This window comes from Leuresthes tenuis, unplaced genomic scaffold (assembly GCF_036924035.1).
Source record: "Leuresthes tenuis unplaced genomic scaffold, fLeuTen1.0.hap1 SCAF_34, whole genome shotgun sequence".
In the NCBI taxonomy this organism is placed as follows: Eukaryota; Metazoa; Chordata; class Actinopteri; order Atheriniformes; family Atherinopsidae; genus Leuresthes; species Leuresthes tenuis.
This window is the reverse complement of record NW_027325388.1, coordinates 417176-429798: the sequence shown is the minus strand read 5'-3', so window position 1 is coordinate 429798 and position 12623 is coordinate 417176. Positions and strand designations below refer to the sequence as shown.

General features: G+C 41.8%; 2 non-coding genes and 2 pseudogenes across 2 annotated transcripts; all 4 read left to right on the top strand.

Moving 5' to 3' along the window:
• Positions 1-7398: 7398 nt before the first annotated feature.
• On the top strand, positions 7399-7546 carry LOC140285248 (U2 spliceosomal RNA; annotated as a pseudogene).
• Positions 7547-7790: 244 nt separating this feature from the next.
• Positions 7791-7924, top strand: LOC140285253 (U2 spliceosomal RNA; annotated as a pseudogene).
• Positions 7925-8335: 411 nt separating this feature from the next.
• Positions 8336-8449, top strand: LOC140285264 (U5 spliceosomal RNA). The gene has a single exon (XR_011910361.1). It is a non-coding gene; the product is annotated as a U5 spliceosomal RNA (small nuclear RNA).
• Positions 8450-8724: 275 nt separating this feature from the next.
• On the top strand, positions 8725-8912 carry LOC140285206 (U2 spliceosomal RNA). Its single transcript, XR_011910343.1, has one exon. It is a non-coding gene; the product is annotated as a U2 spliceosomal RNA (small nuclear RNA).
• Positions 8913-12623: the final 3711 nt, after the last annotated feature.

Below are 12623 nucleotides of genomic sequence, written 5' to 3'. Positions count from 1 at the left end.
TTGGGCTAGGTTTAAACCATTTTGATATATACCGTAACCTATTGGCTAAGGAATAGTGCTGAAAATTAGGTAAATCTAATCCACCACTGTCCTTGGTCTTCTGTAGGGTTTTTAAACTAATACGTGGTGGTTTGTTTTTCCACAGAAATTTGGAGATGCATGAATCTAGTGACTTAAACCAAGTAGCAGGTTGGTTTTATGGGGATCATTGAGAACAAATAGTTAACTTTTGGTAGTATCATCATTTTAATGGTTGTAACTCTCCCCATAAGTGATATAGGTAAGGACTTCCAACGAGAGAGATTGTCCTCTACTGTCTTTAATAATTGCACATAAATTAGCTTTGTTAGCTCTGAGAGCCTGGAGGAAATGTTTATGCCTAAATATCTAATATTTCCTGACTGTAAAGTGATCGCAGGTATATTCTGGACCCTACAGTTAATGGGCAGAACTGTGGTCTTAGACCAATTGATAGAGTAGTCAGAAAGTGCTGAGAATTTATTTATGAGTGTGATCGTGAGTGAGAGACGTCTGTGAGTTCTGAAGGAAAAGTAATACATCATCAGCATAAAGACTTATTTTATGCTCAATATTTTGGGGTTGGATGTCTTTAATATTTCTATCTTGTCTGATAGCAGCTGCTAAAGGTTTGATGAAAATAGCAAAAAGTGAGGGAGAAAGTGAGCAACCCTGTCTTGTACTTCTCTGCAGACTGAAGCTTGGAGAAGTTTGATCATTTGTCTTGACACTTGCATTTGGGGAGTCAGTTATTTTCTTGTGAGGAGATAAGAGGCTTTAATAATAATATCTTGCAAGAGAGAACAACACAGTACAGAATACAGAGTTGCTCTGACCACTGAAGCAAAAACACACAGTTATATTGCCCGCTCATCACGTCATCTGTTTTTGGGTATAATTGATTGTTCTTCTAACTTTCCTCCCCAACCATCAGTTGAGGTTACCCAGACACACTCGTAAATACCAGCCTAACCCTGTCCCCCCTAAAGTGCAGCTATCTCATTATAACAAGCCCACCATTGTAAAGAGGAATTTAAGAAAACAGGGCAGGGTGGTACCTTGCAGCTCGGTCATTTGCAGGTTATACACAGTAACACTCAATACAATGCATATAAGAATTATTTTCCATTACATTCCTCCCTTTTGATTATAATAATACCATTATATTAATCAACCCAAAAGAAACAAGGAAAATAATAACTTTATCTGTAAAACATCAGCCTGCATTTGCACACAACGTGAGTTTAAAATGCAGGCATCATAGTAATAAAGGGTCCAATGATAAACAATCAAAACATGAACAATTAAACATGATTATCTTCATCCCTCTCTAAGTCAGCGTCACTAGAGGAAAGATTTTGAAAGCAAGAAAGTTATTTGAGTCATTTGGTCTTTTTCACACTGTTGTTTAGATGGACTACATAAAAGGATGTCATCCACATACTGCAAAAGAGCAGAACCTGTGGTTGATTGAAGTTAATCCAGACTAGCTTTGAGGGCAGCATTGTAAATAGTGGGACTTTCACAGTACCCCTGGCATAACCGGGTAAAAGTCCAAGATCTCCCTTCAAACTAAAAAGCAAACCAAAATGGGCTATCAGGGTGCACTGGCGACAAGTCAACCACTGAGAAAAACTGTGCATCTGATGTAATTTGAGACAAAATAGTGTGTGGGTTGGGCACAGTAGGAGCATGTGGCTAAACTTTAGCATTCACCGCTTGGAGGTCCTGTACAAAACGCCATTCATCTGGCTGGCCAGCATCTTTAATCTTTTTAACAGGAAACAATGGAGTAAGCACAGGTGAATTTTCAAAAGGAACAATAACGCCTGTTTTCTGAAAAGATTGAAAAACAGGTTTAATCCCTTTAATTGCTTCAGGCTTAAAAGGGTATTGTTTTTTACATGGACAAAAGTCTGATTTAGGGGTGACAATTACTGGTTCACAGCCTTTTATCAACCCCACATCATATTTGCTCTTAGCCCAAAGATCATTGGGCACTTCAGCCAACATGGGTATCGAAGACAAATCTGTTTCAGATAAAAAACATGCTTCAAAATGTGATTCTGTGGTAGGAATTAAGTCCACAGTTCTTTGACAATGCATTGTACTCAAAAATGTTTTTTTGTATGCTGACAATCGTTCAGAAAACATCAAATTTGGATCAGCAGGTGAAACGGTCCACTCCATTTCTTTCTGACATGTCGCAACAAACTCTCCCACACCTTGTCACTGCCAGTGTGTACGTTTGGCCAAGGAAATGTGAGGGCGAGTACCACAAACATTAAAAAAATCGAAGTGCTCTGGAGTGAGCGACACAGCCAATAAAGTAGGCGCACATATTTTTTCACTTCTTCTCATAGTCATTGTCAGGCCCCAAAGAAATGTGTGATGTGCAGTGCAAATCAGTAGGTTGCATGAAATCAGAAAGGGGTGAAACTAACGCTTTTGCTTCTTCCACTAGTTGTTGTGAAAAAGGAGAGCTGGGAAGTTTCCACTCATAAGCATATGTAAGTGCCGATGAATCAAACTGCACTGCTGTGAAAACTTTGTCAGGCTGTAACATAACCTTAACACCCTCTGGTGTAGAAGTTAAAATAATGCCTAATTTACACATGAGATCACAGCCCATCAGGTTAATGGGACACAACTCTGATAACAAAAATGAGTGTTTGAAGGAGAGCTCATCGGGAGTGACAACACGCAATGGGCATTGTCATTTTCTCCTTCACAACCTGGCCTGATGCAGACATACAGTAAACGTGGTTTCCACTTAACTTTGGAGGACAATCAAACTCCCCTGACGTCACTACTGATGAACATAAGTTCCTATATTCTGAGAGAAATATCTTTGCTCTAGGACGGAAATAGCATGCAAAACTTTACTACGTGAATCACAGTCGGCAAGCGTTGCTTCACTACACAGAGCAGGAAAAATGTGTGAGTGTGTTTGTGCTATCACCCATTAGTGGAGGCTCCGCTGCCGCGTGACGTCCAGAACCTGCCTCCCACCCTCAGTCAGCCTTTTGCCCAATTTCATCACTTTTTAGCTGTGGACAGTCCTTCTTCCAGTGTCCAGTCTGGCCACAGTAAAAACAAATATTCGGATCACAGCTCTGGCGTGGCCCATTTCGACCTCCTCTCCCACACGTCCACGTCTTCGACTTCGGCCTCGTCCTCTGTTTACACCAACTGCGTAATACATGGTCATGGTTGCCAAATGCAGCTCCTTTTCACACTTGTCCCTTTTGGTTGTCTTACGCGTCTCAACTTGGTTCTGAGCATGGCGAGCATATCGGCGAACGTCAGCCAAACGAGGACCCTCACACCATCCCACGTAAATGTTCTTTACTTCAGTGGCGACATCTATATAATATTGTCTGGGTCCCGTTAAAACATGTATTTTTCCCATCTAATTCCTTGTTTGCTTTAAAACAAGTATTCCCCATTTTCTATCCCTTCAGTAGCCAACCAGTTTGTATGGAGTACACTGGAGCAACTTGACTGATCAGTAAAACACTGCTTTTGTTGTCACCGCAAGGCTTCCCCCGTCGGTTGTTTCACTGAGACACTACTGAGTAACTACAACTCAACACAGTTTATACACATAACATTCATATACATACTAACAAACAAACAAACAATAATTTATCGCAATTTTCTCATCTCTGTTTGAACGTACACCCAGGTAAATATTCCTGTAGTCTTCTCATACCGACTATGGACCCATTCATTGTTTAACTTCACTGTTTTGCAAATCCTAATTGAATATTACACATTGACATTGAACTTTACTGGATAAGCAGGTCTTCATTGCATTCAGCAGCCTATATGTGAGCATCTATGTGTAAGCTGTTCTTCTTTGCATTTATCAGCAGCAAGCAATTCTTCACTGCACATGCATATGTAAATAGTAAAACAATTCCAATGTGTTAGCGAAACCTTCTATATCACAGTGGTTTCTAAGATCTATTTTAAGTTCTTTGCCATCAGTGAGATGACATAGTTTACAAAGTGTGTCAAATTATCACTGAAGATCTTTTCAGGAATTTCAAATCTAGAAATGAGTTATTTTACGCGTGATTTTGCTACTGAGAGTGCATCTGCTTGTGCACATGGAAATATTTCAGACCATTTGGTAAAAACCTCTGTTGTCACTGAGCAGAATCGTTTCCCTTAACATTAATTTAGTTCAATGAAATCTACACAATAATGAAATAATGAAATACAAACAAATATGTTGAAAAAGATACACTGGCTTAGGGAATTATCTTCGTTTTGGTCTTAGATTGCCCTGTGGAATGTATTTTGCACATATTTGACCTGCTAGACAAAACTTTATTCATTTATTTATTCTAAAAAAAAAAATTCAATAATTAGTAAAACCATATGCTGTAAAAACCTTGTTCATTATTGCTTCCATCCCTCCTGTTGAGACATGACATGGTCCGTGGCTCAATACTGCAGCATATTTAAACAAATTCTTTGGCAGTATGGTTTTCCTTCCGGTCATTCATACGAGTCTATTGTAGATGGCAATTGAATAACATCTAATAATGCTAAAATATTTGTAGTTTATACATTTAGCTGTGGATGTCAACATACCTGTTTTTCCAATGCTGTGTTAACACATGTACAGTTGAGAAGGCATACTGACTGTCAGTGTAAACGTTAACAACCTTTTTGTTATTTAATTTACAAGCTTCAGTTAAAGCTACCAATTCGACTGCTTGAACAGAGTAATTTTTTGGTAGTGGTTGTTTTAAGAAAACTTCAGTTTCTGTTACTACTGCAAATCCTGTAGCATTTGTGCCATCAGGGTTTTTTGCTTGACCTGTTGAATAAATATAGTTATTTCTGCATTTTCATAACGTATATCAGTTAAGTCTGGCCTGGGTAAAACACTGATGGTTATTTCTGACATGCAATCATGAGGCTTTCCATCTGTGGGGTAGGTAGCAGTGTGGATGGATTAAGTGTAGCACATCTCTCGACAACAAGGTGTGGCTGTGAAAGAAGAACTGTTATGTAGGAGAGATGTCTGGTAAAGATATTTTGTTAAGTAACCATATCACAGCCACTGCATGAGGTACCTTAAGTGTTAATGGGTGAAATAACACCATTATTGTTGATGCCTGCACTGCCAATGGCTTCTGGCCATTGATTCAAAAGTACGATCTCGTCCCTGTTTCCCCCTTTCAGTGGACACTGGCCCCTAATTACCGCAATTCAGCAGGGGGTCTTTCATTAGGAGTACTGGACTCCCCCGTGCACGGTTTCAGCTCCGACCCTGGAAAGCGGAAAAAACGTTGAGATCTGGTTTGAGGACCCAATTGTTGAGAAAAGTCTCTCAATGAGACTCAGAGTTGCTGGAGTCAGTTAATGCAAATGTTTAATCTTGCAGCAAGTTCAAGAAGGTGTGTGTGTATGGGTGTATGTGTGCGAACGTGTGTGAGTTTGTGTGTGTGAGAGTTTAAAGAACCTGTTATCCACAGGCAGGTCTTAACTAGTATGGCACAGGTCCAGCCTGTCTCATCTTTTTTGGAAGGTCCAGCGCTCGGCCCTTCTGTCTGTTTGGACTCTCACATACATTCGGTTAATCATAGAAAAACGAGAACAAAACTTTTTAGCCCCTTAAATTCATAAAACAGACATGGTGCAGTTATTTCCATTCTAGAAAATAAGAGTAATCACCACCATTCCTATAAATTCTGGATATTCTAACAATCTGAATCTTTTTTAAATGTTCGATGAAGCCCTTTGCTGTTCTGTTTAGAGACTCAGCTGATCATAAACCAAGTTTTGCTCTTGAACCAAGCTTCTAAACTCTTCACCTTTTTCATTTCTCAGTTAGTATTCACTTTAAAACTGATTAAAAGAAAAATTAAATGAATGCCTATCAACAAATGTGGGATCTAAACTCTAGTGCTTTCTCTAAAATAATTTCCTTTCTCAATTCAGAAATGTGTGTGTGTAAGTCACAACACCCGTGACACCAAAACGGCTTTCTTTTCTCTCTTTTCTCTACACTCTGCACTGTGAGCACACACACCAAATCAGAAAGGCTTTTTTCTCTCTTTTCTACATTATGGACTGTGGGGACACAAAACCGCTCTCTCTCTTTTTTTTTTTTGATTGTGTGCCAGGGCGTTGTCTCACGTATTAGATTATGCTTAAGATACGAATGGGTTTATCAGTCACATCAGAATCCATACATACTGATCCTCCCGTAATAAAATGGTCGGATCTTATCAAACACACTTTGTTTCTTGTGACAAGTCAGCGAAACAGCGTATACACGTCAAGACACTGAATCAAGTTTGCCACAAGAACTCATAAGTTTGGCAGTATTGCTCTGCCGTCAGCAATCATACACCCATTTTATTTTCATGAGACATGTGCAGGCACCTGTTCATCTACTGTTCTATCACTATGAATTAGTTTATCTATTATCAATAAGGATACTTCTACAACTACTATCAAAGTATGTCCGGACTTCTTATGTTGTCAGTTGCTATATATGAATAAGTGGGTTGCTACTGAAAAGCATTAAGCATGTCACACAGCCCAAACATATAACATTTCAGGACACACCACACAGTTAACAACCACAGTGAAGCGTGTCAAAGCCCAAACATGTAACATTCAACAGGACACTTACACAACACATTCAAATCAAACAGTCAGACAACATACAAGAACATATACCCCAGCCGGCATTGCTCCCTGCCTATTTTCCTACAACTCACTATGTGTGCGCACACCTTTATTCACAAACTCTTCAACTTATACTCTTTTACCGAAGCTGCTACAGCTCGATTGGCCAAATACCCTTAGATCCTATTTCGGTGAATTTGACATCTGCCTTGTATGTAACAGATTAGCGGTTTAGCAGTTTTAATTTAGTTTGAGTGAAGGAATTCATTTTATAGCAAAATCCGAAATCGTGAAGAACTCATGAAAGTAAGCTTATTCTCGGATTCCTGAAACATTAGATTTGCTCTTTCTTTTACTGCAAAGTACAACGTTGAGCAGCACTAATGAGTTGTTTCTATTTTTGGCAGGCTTTACCTTTGCGGATGAAGCCCTTTCTGTCTGTGCAAAAGAAATCTTGTTACTGTGCAGAGTGACTTCTCTGAGTAGAGTCGCCTTACTTGTTGCGACTGTGCCGATGTTCGAAGCTGGAGTGCAAAGTTGTTGCTTGAATGGTGCTCGCTGGAGCGTGTGGTAGTGTAAAGTTATACCATTTAAAAGGGCTGAAGAGTGCTCAGTGCAGCGGGTGGGCGGAGGTGCAAAGTGACACTATGGCCATAAAAAGAACACCGCTACAAGTGCGCATTGTGCCAGGAAGGGCCCTCGGACGTGAACCAGTGGACAGTTATCGCTTCTCGGCCTTTTGGCTAAGATCAAGTGTAGTATCTGTTCTTATCTTCTTAAACCCCATTTGGTCGAGGCGGATGGCCACCCTTCCTGAGTCTGGTTCTGCCAGAGGTTTCTTCCTGTTAAAAGGGAGTCGTTCCTTTCCACAGTTGCCACAGGCACGCTCAGGACGGGAGATTGGACTGAAGACACGTTTCGGTGCAATCTGTTGGTTTCCTTAGCTAGGATATTAATTTTTTGAATTGGCTCTATATGAATTAATTGGATCATGATTACAATGAATTGAATTCCAATTGGCTTGAATTGGACTATATTACTTAAGTGCCTTGAGATGACAATTGTTGTAATCTGGCGCTATATAAATAAAATTGAATTGAATTGAATTGAATTGAATGTCTGATATGTCCTCTATGCGAGACTACATATTAAATGGATTTGTATCAATAGGAGTTGAAAAAGGAGCTTGCTCCGTTCACTCCAAGCATCGACCCGGTACTGCAGTGCCGCTGGGAACGGTGCGCTCTCCTCTGCTCTTGTGAAAAAGCAAACAGCGGTGCAGGATGGAAGTTTCAGGGAGCCTAAGATGAAACTTTCTTTTAATCTGCTGATAAAAGAGAGTGAATGCGAAGCAGACTTTAACACGGTTCTGGGAGCGAGCCGAGTGCGGGCTAACTGGGAGAATTGCTTGAAAGAAACGCGACACCGAATGAGCAGTCAGATCAAAGCCTCAACACGGTGTTCCCGTGTTGTTTGTGGCTGCCTTGTCTTTTGCACAGAGTAAAAGACAAGGCAGCCATCGAATATGGCCCGATTGTTCCTACTTGGTCAGCCGAGGAGCAAGGGGGGGGAGCAAGCGTCTCAACCAAGCAAAGCTCACCATGGGGAAGGTGGCTATGCCAACTAGCCTGATGCCCTGCTCCCGCAGTGATGGATAATCATACACTGGTTTCTCTTCATAATGTACAAGTCTTTCGCCTTTTACTAAAGACTTCCGTGTAGAGCAGCACTAATGAGTTGTTTCTATTTTTGGCAGGCTTTACCTTTGCGGGTGAAGCCCTTTCTGTCTGTGCAAAAGAAATCTTGTTACTGCGCAGAGTGACTTCTCTGAGTAGAGTCGCCTCACTTGTTGCGACTGTGCCGATGTTGCTTGAATGGTGCTCGCTGGAGCGTGCGGTAGTGTAAAGTTATGCCATTTAAAAGGGTTGAAGAGTGCTCAGTGCAGCGGGTGGGCGGAGGTGCAAAGTGACACTATGGCCATAAAACGAACACCGCTACAAGTGCGGATTGTGCCAGGAAGGGCCCTCGGACGTGAACCAGTGGACAGTTATCGCTTCTCGGCATTTTGGCTAAGATCAAGTGTAGTATCTGTACTTATCAGTTTAATATGTTATATGTCTATGCAAGGACTACATATTAAATGGATTTTTATCAATAGGAGTTGAAAAAGGAGCTTGCTCCGTTCACTCCAAGCATCGACCCGGTACTGCAGTGCCGCTGGGAACGGTGCGCTCTCCTCTGCTCTTGTGAAAAAGCAAACAGCGGTGCAGGATGGAAGTTTCTTTAATCTGCTGAGAAAAGAGAGTGAATGCGAAGCAGACTTTAACATGGCTCTGGGAGCGAGCCGAGTGTGGGCTAACCAGGAGAATTGCTTGAAAGAAACGCGAAAACGAATGAGCGGTCAGAACAAAGCCTCAATACGGTGTTCCTGTGGTGTTTTTATAAAATGCGGTGTAAAAAAAGGTGTGAATGCCCCATAGAAAACTAAAAGGTGGAGCGGAAGTGTTCGGCTGCAAGAAGGTGTGAATGTCCGACTATATTTGGTGAAAAGCAGGTGAAGCAAGGTCTGAATGCCCAACCTTACATCATCAAAAGCGAGATCAGAGGTTTTTGGCTGCAAGAAGGCCTTAGTTTGCCAAAAGCGGGTAAGGTGCGAATGATCGGCTAAATATCAACAAAAGTGGGGGCGGAGGTCTTCGGATGCAAGTGGGTGTGAATATCCCACCATACAAGTATGGTGGAGAGGAAGCTGTGAATGGCCGACCATAGTTTGCAAAAAGCGGGTGAGAAAAGGTGCGAATGTCCAACCATACATCAACAAAAGCAGGAGTGGATGTGTTTGGCTACAAGAAGGTTTGAATGTCCGAGCATAGTTTGTAAAAAGCGGGTAAGAAAAGGTGCGAATGCCCGACAAAGTATGATCAAAAGAGGGAGTGGAGGTTTTCGGCTACAAGGTTTGAATGTACGACCATAGTTTGTAAAAAGCGGGTAAGAAAAGGTGCGAATGCCCGAACATACACCATCAAAAGAGGGAGCGGAGGTGTTACACTTGAAAGACGGTGTGAAAGTCCGACCATAGTTGGTAAAAAGTGGGTAAGAAAAGGTTCGAATGCCCGAATATATACCATCAAAAGCGGAAGCGGAGGTGTTCGGCTGCAAGAAGGTGTGAACGTCCGACCAAAGTTTGTAAAAAGCAGTTAAGAAAAGGTTCGAATATCCAACCAAACATAATCAAAAGTGGGAGCAGAGCTGTTCGACTGCAAGTAGGTGTGAATATCCACCCATTATTCCTGAAAAATGGGTAAGAAAAGGTGCGAATGCCCAACCATACATCATCAAAAGAAGAAGTGGATGTGTTCTGCTACAAGAAGGTTTGAATGTCCGACCATAGTTTGTAAAAAGCGGGTAAGAAAAAGTTCGAATGCCCGAACATACACCATCAAAAGAGGGAGCGGAGGTGTTCCGCTGTAAGATGCTGCGAATGTCCGACCATAGTTGGTAAAAAGCGGGTAAGAAAAGGTTAAAAAACCGGACTGTACACAATCAATAGCGGGAGCGGAGTTGTTCGGCTACAAGAAGGTGTGAAAGTCCGACCATGGTTTGTAAAAAGCGGGTAAGACAAGGTGCGAATGCCCGACAATGTATGATCAAAAGAGGGAGCGGAGGTGTTCGGCTGCAAGGTCTGAATTTCCAACCATAATTTGTAAACACCGTTGAAGAAAAGGCTCGAAAGCCCGACTATACACCATCAAAAGCGGGAGCGGAGGTGTTCAGCTGCAAGAAGGTCTGAATGTCCACCAATAATTACTGAAAAATGGGTAAGAAAAGGTGTGAATGCCCAACTATACATCATCACAAGCAGAAGTGGATGTGTTCGGCCACAAGAAGGTTTGAATGTCCGACCATAGTTTGTAAAAGGCGGGTAAGAAAAGGTTCGAATGCCCGAACATACACAATCAAAAGAGGGAGCGGAGGTGTTTCACTGCAAGAAGGTGTGAATGTCCGAGCATAGTTTGTAAAAAGTGGGTAAGAAAAGGTTCGAATGACAGAACATACACCATCAAAAGAGGGAGCGGAGGTGTTCCGCTGTAAGAAGGTGTGAATGTCCGACCATAGTTGGTAAAAAGCGGGTAAGAAAAGGCTAAAATACCCAACTCTACACGATCAATAGCGGGAGCGGAGTTGTTCGGCTAAAAGAAGGTATGAAAGTCCGACCATGGTTTGTAAAAAGCGGGTAAGAAAAGGTTCGAATGCCAAAATATACACCATCAAAAGCGGAAGCCGAGGTGTTCGGCTGCAAGTAGGTGTGAATGTCAGATCATAATTTGTAAAAAGCTGATGAGAAAGGTGTGAATGACCAACAATAATTGCTGAAAAATGTGTTAGAAAAGGTAAGAATGCCGGACCATTCATCATCAAAAGCGGGAGAAGAGGTGTTCGGCTGCAAGAAGCTGTGAATGTCCAGCCATAATAACTCAAAAACGGGTAAGAAAAGGTAGTATTGCCAGACCATAAATGATCAAAACAGGGAGCGGAGGTGTTCCGCTGTAAGAAGGTGTGAATGTCCCACCATAATTGGTAAAAAGCGGGTAAGAAAAGGTTAAAATACCCGACTGTACACAATCAATAGCGGGAGCGGAGTTGTTTGGCTACTAAAAGGTGTGAAAGTCCGACCATGGTTTGTAAAAAGCGGGTAAGAAAAGTTGCGAATGCCGGACAATGTATGATCAAAAGAGGGAACGGAGGTTTTCGGCTGCAAGAAGGTCTAAATGTCCAACCATAATTTGTAAAAACCGGGGAGGAAAAGGCTCGGAAGCCCGACTATACACCATCAAAAGCGGGAGCGGAGGTGTTCAGCTGCAAGAAGGTCTGAATATCCATCAATAATTTCTAGAAAACATGAAAAAAAATGTTCGAATATCCAACCGCACATGATCATAAGTGGGAGAGGAGGTGTTCAGCTGCAAGAAGGTGTGAATGTCCACCCATAATTCCTCAAAAATGGGTAAGAAAAAAGGTGCGAATGCCCAACCATACATCATCAAAAGCAGGACTGGATGTGTTCGGCTACAAGAAGGTTTGAATGTCCGAGCATAGTTTGTAAAAAGCGGGTAAGAAAAGGTTCGAATGCCCGAACCTACACCATCAAAAGAGGGAGCGGAGGTGTTCCGCCATAAGAAGGTGTGAATGTCCGACCGTAGTTGGTAAAAAGCGGGTAAGAAAAGGTTAAAATACCCGACTGTACACAATCAATAGCGGGAAGGGATGTGTTCGGCTACAAGAAAGTGTGAAAGTCCAACCATGTTTTGTAAAAAGTGGTTAAGAAAAGGTGCGAATGCCCGACAATGTATGATCAAAAGAGGGAGCGGAGGTTTTCGGCTGCAAGAAGGTCTGAATGTCCAACCATAATTTGTAAAAACCGGGGAAGAAAAGGCTCGAAAGCCCGACTATACACCATCAAAAGCGGGAGCGGAGGTGTTCAGCTGCAAGAAGGTCTCAATGTCCATCAATAATTGCTAGAAAACATGAAAGAAAATGTTCGAATATCAAACCGCACATGATCATATGCGGGAGAGGAGGTGTTCAGCTGCAAGATGGTGTGAATGTCCACCCATAATTCCTGAAAAATGGGTAAAAAAAGGTGCGAATGCCCAACCATACAACATCAAAAGCATGTGTGAATGTCAGATCATAATTTGCAAAAACCTGATGAGAAATGGTGAGAATGCCCGACTATACACCATCAAATGCGGGAGCGGAGGTGTTCGGCTGTGAGTAGGTGTGAATGTCCGACCATACTTGCTGAAAAATATGACAAAGCAGTTTTCACTTGGTTTGAGTGAAGGAATTCATTTTATATCAAAATCCGAAATTGTGTAGAACTCGTCAATCGACGCTTATTCTCGGATTCCTGAAAAGGTTTAGTCTTGTTCTTTCCTATCCTGCAA